This window comes from Vanessa cardui, chromosome 5, assembly GCF_905220365.1.
Source record: "Vanessa cardui chromosome 5, ilVanCard2.1, whole genome shotgun sequence".
NCBI classification, from domain to species: Eukaryota; Metazoa; Arthropoda; class Insecta; order Lepidoptera; family Nymphalidae; genus Vanessa; species Vanessa cardui.
Window position 1 is genome coordinate 12,061,551 of NC_061127.1, and position 19,232 is coordinate 12,080,782.

The 19,232-nt window shown below is 31.8% G+C and overlaps 2 long non-coding RNA genes across 2 annotated transcripts; both read right to left on the reverse strand.

The window, feature by feature from the left end:
• Nucleotides 1–14,704: 14,704 nt before the first annotated feature.
• LOC124529896 lies at nt 14,705–16,206 on the reverse strand. Its single transcript, XR_006966441.1, has 3 exons — nt 16,021–16,206; nt 15,823–15,939; nt 14,705–15,402 (listed from the first exon to the last, which is right to left on the reverse strand). It is a non-coding gene; the product is annotated as an uncharacterized LOC124529896 (long non-coding RNA).
• Nucleotides 16,207–17,287: 1,081 nt separating this feature from the next.
• On the reverse strand, nt 17,288–18,218 carry LOC124529584. The gene is made up of 2 exons (XR_006966431.1): nt 18,077–18,218; nt 17,288–17,575 (listed from the first exon to the last, which is right to left on the reverse strand). It is a non-coding gene; the product is annotated as an uncharacterized LOC124529584 (long non-coding RNA).
• Nucleotides 18,219–19,232: the final 1,014 nt, after the last annotated feature.

A 19,232-nucleotide genomic window follows, 5' to 3' on the forward strand; every position in this document is an offset into this window, starting at 1 on the left:
TAAATAAACATGCACAATATAATAGAGAAACACTGATTAGAAGGTCTTCAAAAACATCCGCAACGGTCTATTTCTTAGGGAAAACCTACAATAACGATGTTTTATATTTTAATTCGCTTACTAATAATCGCTTACTTTCGGTCGGGTTTCTAGTATAATATAAAGCTTGTAAAAAACGCTTCGAAATCTCTATTTAATTGGTTCATTCACCCTCAAATATAACTTTTCTTGGTTGTAGAATAATCTATTAGTTCAACTTGCTTATATAAGGGTTATAAGCCTGTCTTCAGCAATAATTAACCATTTTGAATGTCAAACCTTTAAACAATTAGACTTTGTTTTTTACTTGAACTTTTTTGTTTAGTGTTATAGGGTTTTAGGCAGAAATACAGTTTAGAATAGCAGTAGTAGACACTACCTTGCGAACAAGCGTACTCAAACTTTGTGGCCTTCGCAAACTTGACGTGTAATCGCGCTCTTAAGAACTGTTCTAGGGTAGTAAAGTAAAGTAGCAGCCTATCGATTTCCCGCTGGGATAAGGCCTCCTCTTCCATTAAGGAGAGGGTTTGGAACATATTCCACGACGCTGTTCCAATGCGGGTTGGTAGAATGCATATGTGTCAGAATTTTGTCGAGATGAATTATAACCACAAATTAAGCACATATATATAGGGGTACTTGCCTGGGTTCGAACCCGCAATCATCGGTTAAGACGTTCTAACCACTGGGCAATCTCAGCTCGCGCTCTAGGGTAGTGAATTGAATCAATGGGAATATTAGCTACCATCGGTATGTTATCATGTTGATTAAATATATATAATTAATTTTAAATTAACTTATTACGATTTTTAAGTATAGCTGATGTGAAGTCGTTATTGGTTTAAAAAATATAACGCGTTTGAACTTTGTAGCATCTCCTGAACATGCGTTATATAGTCTATTCTAAATCTATGACATTAATTGTTTATTTTTAAGAACTATAAAAGAAAAAAATGTCATGCTACAGGACTACAAATGAATGTTTTATCTATATGTGTAGTCTCTATCGGAACTCTATCGGTAAAATTCACAAAAATTCAGGGCTGAAATAGCAACCAATTTTTTCGAGTAAGTCATGCAGACACGAGTGTAACTAACGAGATGTGCATATCGAATACGTGACGAACGATCGCGGCTAATAGTGTTTGCGTTCGGCTACAAGTGATGCACTCCGACGAATCGTTACGTCGAAAAAATATCGAAATCAAAAGTCACAGAAATGTGACGTCATAAGTATGTTTATCTCAATTACTGTTATGGCGCCGACTGCCACCTTTAATATCTTCATAATTTATACGTGACGAACGATTGAGTCGAGATGGCCCAGTGGTTAGAAACCGTGCATCTTAACCGATAATTGCGGGTTCAAACCCAGGCAAGCACCGCTGATTCATGTGCTTAATTTGTCTTTATAATTCATCTCGTGCTCAGCGGTAAAGGAAAACATCGTGAGGAAACCTGCATGTGACAAATTTCATAGAAATTCTGCCACATGTGTATTCCACCAACTCGCATTGGAACAGCGTGGTGGAATATGTTCCAAACCTTCTCCTCAAAGGGAGAGGAGGCCTTTATCTCAGTAGTGGGAATTTACAGGCTGTTGTTGGTGTTGTTGTTGTTGATTGCAGCTAATAGTGTTTGTTGATACACTCTGACGAATCGTTACGTCGAAAAAATATCGAAATCCAAAATTATATGACATAATATGTATGTTTATTTCTATCACTGTTATGACGCCGACCGCCACCTTCTTTAACCTATCTTCATAGACTCAGCAACAGCCTGTAAATATCCCACTGGCCTAAGATCTCTTTTCCCTTTTTGGGGAGAAGGTTTTTGGAACACATTCCACCACGTATTTCCAATGTGGGTTGGTGGAATACACATAGGTCGGAATTTCTTTAAAATAAGAGACATGCAGGTATCCTCACGATATTCTCCTTGGTCGCCAAACACGAGATGAAGGTGCTTGCCTGGGTTTGAACCTGCAATAATCGGTTAAGATTATTATATATATATATACACTCTCGTATATGTAAAAATATATAAAAAAATCACATAGTAACAATATACATAGCTGCCAGACTATATATTGACAATGAAGACAAAGACATAATATACGAGTATATGTAAGTAATAAAATATTTTTCAACCGAAATCCCCTAAAATTGACTACAACCCTTCAAATTTGAACAGCTAATTAGAAAATTGTTTTAATAAAAGATTTAAACATTATAAAATTTATGTTTTTAATCCTCATCAAAAACACTTAGTAAGAACAATATACTTTATGAAGGAGCTCTGTTATATTCAATTATTCAAATCGTCTGTATAACTTTTTTTTATAAACTCATTTGACAAATTCTTTTGCATTGAGTTGACTACAACTCAAATTGGTAAAGACAAACAAATGGGTAATTTTTTACAGTGTTAAGTCGAATAAATAAGGATTATTTTATTCTAAAATAGAAAGGAAATCATCATGATGTTGTCTTAAATTTTCGCGATTACACATTGAAATAAAACTAAGCTATAACGGATTTGAATCGCGTATAATAATTATTTTTAACATCCCGACGTTTCGAGCACTTTACAGCGTTCGTGGTCACGGGTAGACTGTCTACCCGTGACCACGAACGTTTTATTTCAAATCATCATGAATAATCGATTACATGCATCCACCAATCCAAATCAAGGTAATGTGGAAATAACTCTAATAGCCTTTTCCTCGGGAGAAAAAGTACCAATAAGACATTAAGAGGCTATAATTGCTTGTAATGATTCTTTTTAATGTCTTTACATAATTGTAAGTAAACACCGCCGTCCTAAGACATCTCAGGGAAATATAAATCATTCCAAATTCCATTCACTGCGTCACAAACTGTGGTCTCTAGAATGCTTTTGCATGTAATTACAATGGGTCATTGTGTATGCGGGTACAAATACGACTAAATTTTAAGCCAATTCCAACAATCATTCTTCTCAAACTACTCTACATTTAAGTTAAGAAAATGTAATTATATACATTGTTAATTTAAAGCTTGATTAAACGAAAACTAATGCCAAACTTTATAGTCCTTTAATCTTTTCTACACGCTCGCTCTCTTTCTATTGTAACTAATGAATCTATTAATAAATAATTTTATGTATAATAGTTATTTTATAATAAGTTTAAAAATTTTACAAATCAAAAACATTAGTTTAGTAACTTAGAACTACTTTCCAGCTTATGATCTTGGGTTTAAGAAGTCCAGTATCATAATGATAGCCAAGATAGTAGCCTATCTATTTTGGTTCATTATATTACTAGTTTTCTTAAGTTTAAATTTAATAAAACTCAAACGTTATTAATAAAATACTACATACAATGAAAATTAATACGCCATTTTCTATATATAGAAAATTCGATATAGATGTTTTAATTGGGACACGTTTTAAAAATAAATCACAAGCTGTTAACTGTGTCTGTATTATACACATATAAAAGTATATAAATGTACAATTTTCTACTTTTAATTACCTTTAATAACTTAACATTAATATACATACATAATATCTTATCCAAATAACAACACTATCAAGCTTATAGAGAGGCGTTAATTGAACATCGTTCTATACGGGCATCAAATTGAAAATGCCATAGTTGAAACTATTAAATACGAAATATTAAGACCTAATATAATCTTAATTAAAATTTAAGAGGCAAATAATAAATGTCTTTCATAAAATTGAATTTTAACAAGATATTACGATACCTTCAAGCCTAGGTTTTATCGTATTATGTTAAGAGAGGTTTAATTATAAATAAAATTTTAACAAAAAGAAAAACCGACTTCAAACAAAACACTATTTTAAAACAAATGAATATGCACGAAAAAGTAATAAAAATAATTGCGTATTCAACATATTTTTTAGAGTCTTCCTAAGTTAAATGAAATGAAAAATATTAGACTACTTAAAAGTCGATTAACGATTATATCATGTAGTTATAGTTATTGGTATATTTGGAGCCGGTGTCAGCCACGGTGCCCTTGCCCCAACAATCAAAAGAAAGAAGCGATACGAGCCCCTTGATTGATCCAGTATATTATTGTGTAAAAGGTAATTTGTAAAAAACATATTTGTTAAAGTATTCTCGTATTGTTTTTTGATAGATATACCGTAGGGTTTTATTAGCTGACACCGACTCCAAATATAACAATAATTATAACTACATGATATAATCGTTAATCGACTTTTAAGTAGTCTAATATTTTTCATTTCATTTAACTTAGGAAGACTCTAAAAAATATGTTGAATACGCAATTATTTTTATTACTTTTTCGTGCATATTCATTTGTTTTAAAATAGTGTTTTGTTTGAAGTCGGTTTTTCTTTTTGTTAAAATTTTATTTATTTTTTGATTTTAAGTGAAGCTGATGTTGACTAACTAATTTTTTTTTATATGGATAGATTAAGCGTTCCGTTTATATGAGTCAGAAACTACTTCGAGGACAATTTCAAAGGAAACTTGCGAATAAAGCAAAAATAGACTTTCGAAAATGCGGATTTAATACGTCACGCGGCGTAAACTACAAGGATCCCTCGAAAGAGCTGTAATCGAACTCAGCAAAAAAACTTTGAAAAAGACCAACTATATTTCGTACATCATATGACATCACATCACATACCTACACAAAATTTGATTAAAGATAGTAAGAAATTCTGCCCCATATCGCACCCTAACTGCGAGCCGTATAGGAGTTCCATCACTACATAGTATAAAACAAAGTCGCTTTCTCTGTCCCTATATCTTTAAATCTACGCAACGGATTTTGATGCGGTTTTTTTTAAAAGATAGTGTAATTCAAGGGGAATGTTTGTGTATATAAAACATGAACAATATAGTAAAGAAACACTGATAATTTTAGAAGTTTGCGATGTGATGTCGTATATAAACAAATTCTGTAGTATATTTAGTATCAGTATTGCACCCGTGCGAAGCCGGGGTGGGTAGCTAGTTGATTATAATATTCGACTATGATAATTACATAAACATAACCACATTACGGAAGGTGACTCAAATATCCAAATAATCTATAAATAAAAGATTCGACCGAGTATCGCTAACGTGCTCCTCAGAATTGTTCCGTTCCCTTCCGTTCCGTTACTTTGTCATGGATCCTGTGCTCAGAACCTTACCAAACTTTCACAAAATTACCCTTGAAGTATATATTTTATAATAAAAAAAGAATTATCAAAATTGGTTAACGTGATTTTCAGTTATTCACCTATTTGTCGCGCATATACATAATGCAAATTTAAGACTTATGTCGTTTTCACATGGATACCATCATCGGAAAAAAAAATAAAAAAAATGGGACCCCACGGGAAGCACTACCTTTCAAACAAAAAAAAAATTATCAAAATCGGTCCACCCAGTGAAAAGTTATGAGGTAACAAACATAAAAAAAAAAAAAAAAAAAAAAAAAAAAAAAAAAAATACAGACGAATTGATAACCTCCTCCTTTTGGAAGTCGGTTGAAAATAGATTCAAGTTGACTTAATGAAGGGTCATTGGCTGGGTGAAATGGTAAATGTCTTTGACAGATACTAAAAGTAAAGTAACAACCTGTTAGTGGCAGGATAAGTCTCGTCCTTTTTCAGAGGCTTAGAACTAATTGTGTATAAGAGCTTACTGGTGGACGCTGTAGATTACCTCACGCTGTTTTCATTCAATGCTGCACGAGATGAATTATAATCACAAAATACGCATAATAAAGTTCGGTAGCTTTTACTCAGGTTTAAATATATATATTTTTTTATTTGAAACAATAATATTCTATTTATTTTTTTCTCCAGCGTATTTTGCATTTGTGCCCTTTATGGATTAGTCACAACGAAACGTTTGATAATAATTAAATGTTGCAACACATCCATAAAAAAAAGAAGTTTCAATTAAAATATACGGCCTTCACAGTATGGAAGATGTAAAACAATGAAAAATAATAGACACTCATAAAACGTAGAATTTGGACGGTAAAAAAAATATTCTTTTTATAACAATATACAGTACACTACGAAGTTTAGAAGTATACATATCAAATTTCATTTTATAGATACAGTGTAAAAGTAATTAGTTCTTGGATTAAATCGTCCAGACACAAAAAAAAACTTTATTTTCCAGACATAAATAGTTTACTTAATTATAAATTAATTGCTCAAATAACAAGAACACTGTTCGAATGTTTTCCATTGAAAAAAAAAACAATTATTGTTACGCGTCTAAATGAAACGAAACGAGCGACCCGTAGTACATCACCACGGCAAATGAAATACAACTAAATGACAATAGCTTTAATGAAGTGCCCTCGAAGTAATCTTCTAAAACAACGTAATAACACTTACGGACCAAGTGGGTGGTCATGAGAGGCCTTCATAAATTTTGCGATTCACTCCGTAATTAAATAGCCCCGTATTCCAGGCTGATATTAAACAATGTTTAAGATTGTCTGAATTTATTTTTATGTACAAGGACTTGAAACTCGCTTTACAAGTATCATCATCATTACATATGTTGTATTAAATGAAGTCGCTCACCGCTGTCGGTACCTATGTATATGTACGATGTTTAAAGCTACGCAACGGATTTTGATGCGGTTTTTTTATTGGATAGAGTGATTTGAGTGACAGGTTTTCGTATTACATGGACAATATAGTGCAGAAACCCTGATAACGATTGAAAAACTGTGAAAGTTGTAAGACATTCTGTAGTATATTTACTGTCAGCATCGCACCCGTGCACTCAAAGTCAGGATGGATCGCTAGTATAGTCTAAAATTAAAAGTACAAAGCCTATGTGTATAAGAATATTATAGATTAATACTTCGTGTCTTATTGTATAAGTTTTATATAAATTGATTATCCAGAATTTATTGACAAAATAACGAAATAACTTTTAATCAGCTCGGTTTGAAGTCAGGACCTCGGGATCTGTGGCAATATATCTTGGCGGTCTATAAATCTGACGAGATATATAATGTCATGTGACCTTACTGAAGAGAAGATAATAATTTCTCTCATTATAATTTCCACAGCGTACAGTTCCATTCAGATGTATATCTAACAAAACTACTGAATAAATTTCATTTGAATAATATTATTCAAAGAAATATATAATAATTCTTCTTGAAATGGGTCGGACCATAAATAATGCTCACCTGGTAAGGGCTCATTTTAACGGAAAACTAATATTAAGCGACTAAGCGTTTTGCCTGAGTGACTCTGGCTGAGTCTATATTTTTTCATATTTTCTGATGATTTTTCGCCGCCACTAAAATGTTGATCTGTCATCCATATTCACTTCTGCGTGATTAATGTTTTCTTTGAATAATATTTTTGCATTCATGCTCTTCTTAAATGGTTATGTGTAATATCAATTAACGCGCTTTGAGTGCAGGACGACTCGTATTACGAGACTATAATTGTAAATCCTTTAATACACCTACAATGTGCATGTTTCACTGACTTGGGTCCCTTGGCAGCTACTAATATACGAATGCCATTTACATTGCCAATTTTTTTAAAGGCAGGAATGCAGAATTAAAAATAAAAATTTTATAAGCTCATCATTCTATGGATTGAAATAATGTTGCAATCAATTAATGGCATTCAATTCTAACCACTAACGTTTTATGGTATAGTTTGACGGACATGCATATGGGCCACCACTGCCCATAGACAATGGCAATGTAAGAAATAATAACCATTATATATGTATATAATATTAACCATAAATTGCCCATTGTGCCTGTAGTTGCACTGGCTCACTCACCTTTCAAACCGGAACACAACAATATTGAATGGTGTTGTTTGGCGGTAGAATATCTGATGAGTGGATGGTGCCTACCCGGAAGGGCTTGCATACAGCCCAAACACCTTGAAAGTAAGATTCGACATTCATAGTAACACAAATAGCATAAGACGCACCAGGCGGCTTTATCGTTAACCAACCTTTGGGCTAATAGGACAATTTGGCAATTTCTCATTTAAGGGGAGATGCTTATAAACCTAAAAATGGGATAGTTGAAAGTAGGAATAGCAAAATATATAAAAAAGAAAAAAAAAAAAAACAAAACTATAAAATAAAATATAATTAACAATTTTTATGTCAGTCACTCAAATATAATATGAGCCATGCTTATTTCATCTTAAATTAATTTATAAGTACTCTCAACTTTCTTATTCAGAAATAACTCAATTTTCTTAAGAAATTTCTAATTTTCGTTTCCTTAGAAATGTTTATTAATAGCCTTTTTGAATCATGAATATACCCTAAATAAAAGCTGCTCCTTAAATTCCCGTTTACAGTGACAAGAACTGATAAATTTAGCTTACAATAAAAAAGCGTGGAGTTAATACTCGATGACTTCCAGGTAGGAAAAATTAGATACATATATAATAAAAAATAAGTTGTCTTTAACTAACATGATTTCGTTTTTTTATATTTTGAAAAAGAGTAACTACTAAGTTTCTTGCCGGTTCTTCTCGGTAGAATCTACAATTCGAAACGGTGGGTTACTTATTATAGTTGTTACTTGAATAAAGTATATTTTGTTTTAAGTATATTCGTGTTGTATGTCAAATATACGATATCAAAAACATTTTTTGTCCCATTTGCTGTCAAAGCACTTAACCCTTGGAGTAGTGGTATAAAAAGTTTCACTTAAAGTTCGTTGGTTCGTTTTTAAGCCAGAGGATCAGATTTGCGATTCAACGGGGAAATGCTGCCAACAGTTTTGCCATGATTCCAAGCGGACAAGATTTATACAGCATCTACTTTTAATTAATATTTGTATATGTTTAAGGACTTGATTTTAATAATTCTTAAGTTATTATTGTATAAACCATAACTGATGAAACATTGTATCCTTTAAATATATACGAGTATATGTAGTTGAATGTTTCTTATTCGTGAAAATCTTAAGAAATACAGCTTTACAATTCTCTTCCCTTTCAAGACAGACACACAATTGGTGTTGCATTTTACATTACGTGCCAATTGCTATCTTCAGGTTATTGTATCTCTCAAACTTCGCATGTCATCCGTCACACCGAATCGTAACATGAAATATTTGGAATATTCTTTGTGTATGTGTAACAGCTTAAAGTCGCTCAGCGTGCTATGGAAAGGGCTATGCTCGGCGTTTCTTTGAGGGATCGCATCAGAAATGAGGTGATCCGTCAAAGAACCAAAGTCATCGACATAGCCCACCAGATTAGCAAGCTGAAGTGGAGTGGGCTGGTCATATTTGTCGTAGAACCGACAACCGTTGGGGAAAACGTGTTCTAGAGTGGAGACCGCGTCTCGGCAAACGTAGTGTAGGACGTCCTCAGGCACGGTGGAATGACGATATACGCAAGGCGGCAGGCAGGAGCTGGATGCGAGTAGCCGGAGAAAGACCACAGTGGCGTGCACTGGGAGAGGCCTATGTCCAGCAGTGGACAAAAATAGGCTGATGATGATGATGATGATGATGATGATGTGTCACAACTATCCTGTCATTATCAATCGGTGGACATGATTCCGTGAAAAGGAACGGGAGTATACGACTATAAGAGGAAGTCAGAAAAGTGTGCACATTTTGATTTGACGCAGTTTTTATTGGAAGCAAATGGACTAGGGAATCTCCTTTTTGCAGTCCCTTATGGTGGGGACCCACCCACTCATCAGATATTTTACAGCAATACTCAGTATTCTTGTGTTCTGGTTTATGGGTGAATGAGTTAGTGTAACCACAGGCATTACGAATATAACAGCTTTGTTCTCAAGGTTTATGGCGCAGTTATGGTGTAAGGAATACTTCATGTCTCTAAGAGTGCCAAAGATTGTGGGAGGTGATAACCACTAAACTTGACATGGGCACCTGGCCCATTGGCCAATCCACCTACACATATTAAAAAAAACAATACACAAGACAAGACTTTCCTCAGACGACAATTATAGGCTGCTACTGTTTTTACTTTTATACTTTTTCTATTGTCAAATACCTGAGGGTTTTTAATTTATTTATTAAGTAACCTACCGGTAGTTTATGGAATAATTTCTTAAACGTCAAATTTTTTTGGTCTACATTAGCCATCTTCGGTCTTTTATTCATACACAGATGTCTGATTAGATTTATACGATAGTAACTGATACTTATTTATCTAAAACATTTTAAATATGCCATATGCCTTACATGTTTGCCTCAAAATAATTTTAAATATTTGTACATTTCCCACACACTTCACAAAACACTCGCTTCGGTGTGATACACATCCACGACATGTGTAGTCCTACATATGTTTCAAAGTTAGCAATACAGCTTTTCCAAAGAAGTTTTATATAAATAAAAGATTTTATTACAGAGAATCGACGGTAGCGTGGCGAAACGGTCGATTGAAAATCGACCATTACTTCGGAATATCCTCGTCCGAGTAACAGTAACCTTAAAATTGGACTTGTGAATTAAGGATAAATTGTATTTTGATTAAAGCTATTCTATTCCAAATAACGCCGTAAACGCGCACTTTGATATTTATTTTAAATTAAACACGGAAACATAAAGAAAGATACGAAGATGAAATTGTGATTAAAAAAGGTACGGATGTTACGTTTTATGCGAATTCAATATAGGTAGGAAGTTTGCTATTAACAAAATATCCGGTGTATCCCACAACTGGACTAAAACCTATCTTTGAGAAGGCTTAATATAATTAAGACCTTTTCACGTAGGGTGGTACTCACCATCACCTCAATATCAAACCTGCCCAATACCTAATACCGAATGAATAAGTTATAGTGGTTAAAGTTTAATTAACATGATTTTTTAATTTTTTAAATGTTAAAAAAGAGTAACTACTCAGTTTCTTGCCGGTTCTTCTCGATAGAATCTACTTTCCGAACCGGTGGTAACTTCACTTAATTGTAAAATTACGATTCAAAAGTGCTTGTAAAAGCCTACTTGAATAAAGTTTATTTTGATTTTGATTTTTTTTTTTTTTGATAGTTAAATCTGCGAACTGAACAATAACTTTTGTTTCATTCAAACGCGAACGATTTCGCAGGCACATCTATTATAAAGAAGATCTTATAAATATATCAGCAGAATCTGACATTTTACTCCTTAAGGGATGAGTTTCAAATTAAAAACAAGTCTACAGGACGTAGAGCTGCAACTAATTCATACCCAATGCATTCCATGTAGTTTTCTATCAGTAATAAAAAAAAATGAATTATAAAGTTATTACCTACATACAGACAAAAGTTTCAAATTAGTATTAGTACTGATTTTACAAAAGAAAACATAATTTATTATGTTTAATTTTAAAACAATTACGAACGAAATTAAAATATTTATGTTACTCTATACGTATGAACGATTTAATATTATTCTATAACATTATAAAGTTCAACTGGTCAGAGTAAATAACACCCACCTTATAGACTAGTTAGTTCTTTGTAACCCACACATCGAGTTGAAAAAATATTAATAATTATAATTACATAGTATAAAACAAAGTTGCTCTATTTAGCTTAATAATTTAGTGGATCCACAATAGCCCAAAGAGTTACGATCGAACTGACTTTTAAATCACTTATCGACCCGAAAACTATTGCGCTATTGGCGTTTAAATATCTCGACAGCAAGATTTTGGACGAAAATTTTTTTAATACAAAACCTAATCATATATTATTTCTTGCAATAAATAAATGAAAATAATATATGCTATAATGAAGGGTATTTGTATGATTTCAAGTTCTTGATTTCAAGACTTGATGTGACTTCTGACAGAATGAGATCGAAAACTATTGTTATGAGCCAGTTTCCCGTATGCCATACAAAGATGGGCAGTGAAGGGTTAAGTGATTTTTACTTTTAATTTTAATTCATATTTTGTATGACTGTGTGTCTTCCACTTATGAATCTAAATTATATTCTCATTTGGTGTTTGCTATACATTTTACTTTTCATTTAAATTTTATATCTGGTACGTAAAATTTCATACCAAATAAATAACATAATTAAAACATTGATATAGAAAACTTTGAAATGATAAAATGAAGTATTACATTTAATCATTCTTTGCTATGAACGGCTATTTATAGCGCGTAGCATGTGTCTGCGTAATAATGTATTACACAATTGTGTTCGCTACGGTGCAACGGATTGGAATAACAGGCGAGCTCATGGAAAATATAAGGGATAAAATACCAGTAGCAATAAAAGTCTCACCGTTAAAACAACGCTTCGATTCCACAATTAGCTATAAAATTATTCTACTTATGTCAACCTTATAGTAATAGTAAATATATACCTACACCATTTTCTTTGGCCAATTTTTGTGAACATCGACAAAAAAATTATACAAAAGTTGTTGAAATCGCAGATTTCAAAAGTGAAAGTCACTTTAAATAAGTCAACAAGATTTTCAATTTTATTTACGGTTATAGTAGATTTGATATTAATTAAGTAATCAGTCGATCGAAATAAATAGCTATTACTTATAATAATTTAATAATAATTTATTTATTTAAGCATCATTTTGAACAAAAACAAGATGTGAACGATAATAACTGCGAGATTATAAAACTGTGGTGCAGTTATCTGTTGTAATATTTTTTGCGCTCTGGGGGAGGCTTATGTCCAGTAGTGGCATCAGTAGGCTGATGATGATGATGAAATAATATTTTTTATTGTAATTTAATAGTGTTGAATATACATGTAGTGATGTATGACATCGCATCAGTGTACAGTGTAATGTACGTACTGATAACTGATATTTGTGAATTTACCGATGGTGTTTTAAATAAGTAAATGGCTGGCATATAATATCGCAGGCTTATTAAAGTGCGTTAAAGCTCCCTCACCTCACAACAAATAGGATCTTCAAGTCTTTATATATAACATCTAACCAATCTAAAATAGTGCAGAACCAGGCTGCTTTGGATAAATTTAAGTCTGTATGTTTTGAGTGCCAATCGTTATACAGAGAGGCAAGGAAAGATGCGAATATGTTTACACCAGAGAACAGTGGCCGCTTAGTGATAATATATTATATTATTTGCAATTTCAACATAACTGACAACACACTACGTATTTTTTTTTTGTTTCCTACCGTTCCTATATTTAAATTATCATTAAAATAATATGTGAAATGTGCTCATTGAGTCCCTTTGAATCGATTTTTGGAGATTTGTAAATGAGAAAAAGTATTAAAAAGTAAGTATTATGATAGACAATTGAGAGGTTTGTTTGAAAATATAAACAGTTAGTCAATTCCAATTCACGACGTTAAACGTTTGTACTCAAATCGAATTACAACTTTAGTAATTGTATCACAAATGTTAACGTAGGTATATCGACTTCGTCAGGGCGTCACGGTAGCATGCATAAGCGTTCCCGTGGCGTCCGCCGAAAGACGGAGAAGGTACCGCTGGTTTTTTAGTGAGTAAACCCGGCGTGCCTGGGCGCACTCGGCGTCCAGGGTCCGGGGAGTCCCACACACCCCCACTTTCCATCACGTGGGGGAAACGCGCAACGCGTTTTTCCAGCGTGAAAAAAAAGGTAAATCTGCTTCTTATTAGATATTTGTAAAGAAATACTAGCAATGCCCTATTCTCAGTAATTACTTACTAATATCCTATTAACTAGTGATAATATTCTTATCAAGGGGTCAGAATCGATTCTGCTGCTCTTTACATCGCTAGTGCTTATAGTTGTATTTTCAACGCTTATAGTTTGTATTTTCATAAAAAACTGTCTAACAAGGTTTAAACCTTAGATCCTTTATATATCTAAATATAGTTATAATACCTACAAAAGGGGCTACAAGCTTCACTTGATACTCACCAAGCGTCATTCTACTTTCCTGTTGTGCGTGTACTTACGCTTAAAGAGTAATATTCGCAGTAAAAATTTTGTCTTAAAAAATATATTTAAATAATTTAAATAAAACTAATTATAACGGATGAATCGCGTATATTAATTATTTTTAAACATCCCGACGTTTCGAGCACTTTGCAGTGTTCGTGGTCACGGGTAGTTTTATTTAAATGTGTAATAATCGCGAAAATTTAAGACAACATTATATATTTAAATAAGTATAATACAACAAGAAAATGTTATTTGAATATAAACAATTAAACATAATTAACATAAATGTCATTCACGTCGCTGCTTTATACAACGTATTGAAATTTACATGGAAAATTCTTAAATTATATAATTAGACGAACGTGAATTATTCAAGAGTATAATTGGTTACAGCAATGTTTTGCCGCGATGAGGAAAATTGTCAACGGTTTCACGTCACCTTAATTAAGAGATAAGACGAAGTAATAACATTACATCACACGTATATCCCTTATTAAATTTCAAGCGTGACATAATTCAATTTAATAACCCAGCTACGAGAAACTTCCTAGCATTCGAAGACTTTTCGAAAATTTCAGGCCTAAGGATGTTACAACTTATAAACATTTAGATATACCATCGAACTCGTCTAATTCTAATAGTTGAAAATATAAAACATTGTAATTACCATATTTATGCTGATGATATACAAATATACTTATCTTTCAAAAATTCAGAAGCAAATATGGCTATACGAAATTTAAATGAAGATCTTAAACGTATTTCAGAATGGTCAGATTGTCACAATCTCATTTTAAATCCGATAAAAACCAAATATATAATTTTAGGAACAAAAAAACATGTCAATTTAATTAATGACCTAAATCCATTCTTGCATATCAAAGGAGAAAGAATAGACCGAGTCACGGAAGCACGAAGTTTGGGCTTGTTGATCGACGAGCAATTAACATTCGAAAAGCACACTATAAATACAGCTCGCAATTGCTTTTACAGGCTAAAAGTCTTATATCAGATCCGGGACGTGCTAAGTAAAGATATGCGTATAAAATTATGCGACATTTTAGTGCTTTCGAAGTTTAATTATGCTGATGCGGTCATCGGGCCTAGATTACTCACACGCACCAAAAATCTTATACAGCGGGTACAAAATGCATGTATAAGGTACTGTTTCAAAATACCGCCTCGCGCACATGTTTCCCCTTACCTCAACAACGCCCGAATAGCGAGGATGGAATACCGTAGGCAACTGCACTTTGCAACCTTGTTGTTTGGTGTAATTAAAAATAAAACGCCTAGATATCTATATAATAAACTGAGCTGGGCCAATGAAAGTAATAGAAGTTACCAAACGAGAGCTTCATCTTATATGCTGAATGTGCCGTCACACCGCACAGCAGCATTCCGCGGCAGTTTTCGGTACGCAGCAACGAGGTGTTGGAACAACATCCCCCCTCCGCTTCGGATCCTAAAGACCATAAAAACATTTAATATTAAATACAAAAAATATTTATTTAATCTACAGTTAGAATCGGAATAATAAATATATATTCGTATTTGTGTATATGTATAATTATATATATGGTTGTATGTGTTTCTATGTATATATGTTTATATTAGTTATATATAAGTATTACATATACATAATCTTAAAAAATTGGCTTCGTTCTCGAGTTACATAACTATGGCGTGACATCGGCTTAATTACTTTGTAATTTTTATTTTATTTATTTATTTATTTTTTTAATTTATTTTTTTTTACTTGTATTTTTTTTTAATAACCAAATAGATCTTCGATTATATATTAATATAGTACTAAAATATAACATACATTAATATCTAATTTTCTTTACCTAGGTATATAAATATTAATTATATATCATCTTACCTTAATGGTATGGCTCCGCTGCTTGCATGGTGTTGTTCCAACTACTATACGTTAGTTATGCTGAGAAAACTGCCGCTAATAATGAGGTTTTATTATTTGATTTTATCGTTGGGTAGTCTAGAAATCAAAGAAAGTATCTCATTAGTTATTTTTAATATAAGCTCACATACTTTATTATTATATGTAATATATTTATACCTTAAACTCTTACGTCCACCGAGTACTTTTCTTTTTGTGTCCACTGAATTCACTATAATTATAATACAAGTAAAATGCACGCGTCACGCGACCACCGGCGCGCGGCGCACGTGGCATTGTAATAACATTCCCAGTGATCCTATTTCTCCATAACTGGTTTTGCTTTATACAAAATATAAATATATTTGCGTGTAGTTTAATTGAATGAATTAATTATTATTTAATGTATGCAATTTATCTTATAAATAAATTATATGTGTAATGTCTATTGTCTTTATTTTAAATTTTAGTATTTGTATTTTAATTGGGTCACCGCCCGTCAGTAGGTATATAAAAAAAAGGGTACCATTGAAAATCAGCATTAGGTGTCCACACCTTTGAATTGCTGAATGGTATACCTATTTGGGACACGTCACGTTTATTGTAGTTGTTCTTTTTCTTTATATTTGTTTTTGAATCGTTACTTTTTTTTTTTTTTATTGTTCATTTTATTTCTTTTGTTTTTTTTTTGTGTAAATGATAATTTATTAGTAATTAATTATTATTATTATTATTTTTTATTATTATTTTCATTTTTTAATTTGTACCAAGTGTCATGTTGTCCCAAATAAAAGTGTTCTTTCTTTCTTTCTTTCTTTCTTTCTAATTAATGAGTTAAGAAACCTCCTTTCAACAAACTCTCAGTAGCTGCCCAAATTTGTAAGTTGGCAGTACTTACCACGGAAAGGACTTAAAGTAATTGTTTTTTTATTATATAGGTTGGCGGCAGTGGCATAGCGAGGTTTATTGCTGTCTGGAGCCAATCGAAAATCTGTCGCTCCCTATTAATTATAGCTTATTTAAAATGTCATATATTATATTGAAGAGACCTAAGTGTTACAATGTTTCTAACTAACCTAAACCACACGCTACGCCACTGGTTGGCAGATGAGCAAATGTGATACTTGATTGTACGTGGTCACCAGTTCTCATAGACAATGGCGCTGAAAGAATTATTAACCATTTCTTACATCACCAATACAGCCCCAAATTGGGAACTAAGATGTTACATATATTGCGCCTGTATTTACACTGGTTCACTTCATCCTTCAAACTGGAACACAACAATACTGAGTACTACTGTTTGACGGCCGAAAAAATGTGTGGATAGTACCTAATACCTAACTAGACATGCATGAAAGAAAAATTAATAAAATACTTTTCAAAATAATTAAATCAAAGAGGAAAAAAAGGAAAAAATAAGGAAAATAATGAAATGAAAAATAAATTCAATAAAAAGTATGATTTATAGTGGTTTTTATAATATCCCCTTATCTCATATATCCCCTAATATTATTTTTTTCTAGTAATTAGAATCGTAGTCCATCCTTCTTCCCTGTCCAGTAAAAGGGGTGTCATAAGATTCAAAATACCTGCGAACGCGGCGATCGCCTTTCGCGTGTAAGTAGACTTGCCTTTCGAGTTGCTGTATCAACTCTAAAGTAATTGTACTGATACTAACTTCATGTGTGAAACCGAAGAAGGAAGTCTGTTCGGCTTCTAAAACATTTAACGACTAAAAAAAGACTTATATTTTATTAGAAAAAAAAAGTAAAACTTAATATAATATTCAAAAAATAATAATAACAACATTAATAACTGCTCTATATACTACTTATTAGAGAAAAAATTATAAATATAATAATTAAAAAAAAGGAAATAACCACTTCACTTGACAGAATTATATTGACTTTTTTTAATAAATATTTTCAGCAGGCAAAAGTAACTGATTTATAAGTTAGTGTGTTACAAAAAAAATGTTTAAAAAGTCACATGAATGTTAATACTTCAAATACCTAATTTTCGAATTTAATGCATTTAATCATATTTTTGTAATTTATCATCAAATGGTGATAATTTTTATTTATATTTGAGATGGTCATTGACATCAATGTAAATATAACATTTTAGTATCTGTATTTTTATCATTCTCATTTTATTGCAGTTAACAAATAAAAACATAACTATACGTCAGAATAAATACATTTTTACAAGTCTTATCGTTATCAATACTCACCACAGATATAAATAAACTCATTGTTACACAAATAACAAACTCTGATTGAATTATATACATTGTACAATGTTTTATAATTACATCATATATTTAAAATCAGAAACGTTATTTTATTTATCGTGAGAGTTTCGACAAAAACATTGTAATATTAAAATTTTATTGAAAACATAAAACGCTATCAATAAAATTGTTTAAAATATAAATCTATAAAACCAACCTAAAAAATATTTATTATTGTTTGAGTTACACGTATTGAAAATAAAACTCAGTTGTAATATAAAATAATTTATTTATTTAATCATAAATGTAGATATGAACAAAAGTATTTTACGTATTCATTTATTGTGTATGTATTTATATAATTCTGTAACTGTGATTGTGGCCAAATAACACAAATAAACAATTATTATCTATATATAAAATCTGAAAGTCCGAATGTAAACTTACACAGGAAACAGCTTGTATAATATATTATGCCTTTTTAAGCTTTTTTATATACATATATATTATTTTTCTTGAAAGAAGACTGTCGGTCCGTCTGTTAGATATTGAATATCGTTATATTTAATAAAGCAATTCATTAATAAGCAATAATAATAAAATTGTGATGAATGACAAACTTAGGCATATTTAAGTACAGATTATTTTTTAATACTTTTAATTTAAACAGTTATTGTAAGTATGCAAAAGTAGTATTTTTTTATAAATTAATTTTTGTTTTGGGTCTATTAATACCATCAACACGTTATAGTGTCTCAACAATGGCAACAAAGCAGAAAGCCAGCACACATCCCACATAAGTTTAAAAGTAGCGGTCGTCAAATTCTGCCAAACTTAATTTAAAGCCGGAAATAAGCATCTCAGTTAAAAACTGTAGTATAATTTCAAATTAATGATAAGAATTATCATTAAATATCACAAAATTTTGTCCCTTCGACTTTCTCAGAACGGGCGTATCGTTGTTAGCTCAAAAAACAACATGAACTTTTCTTTGCATGCTGTACATTGCTATAATATAATTCTTTGCAAAACTAGAACACGTATACATAGTACTTTTGCAAAAAAAAATGTAACCGGTATTAGTCGTGATTGCAACCTTGAACTGGGCAATCCAAAAATACTAAGCTACCTAATGCTAGCTAGCTAGCTAATGTAC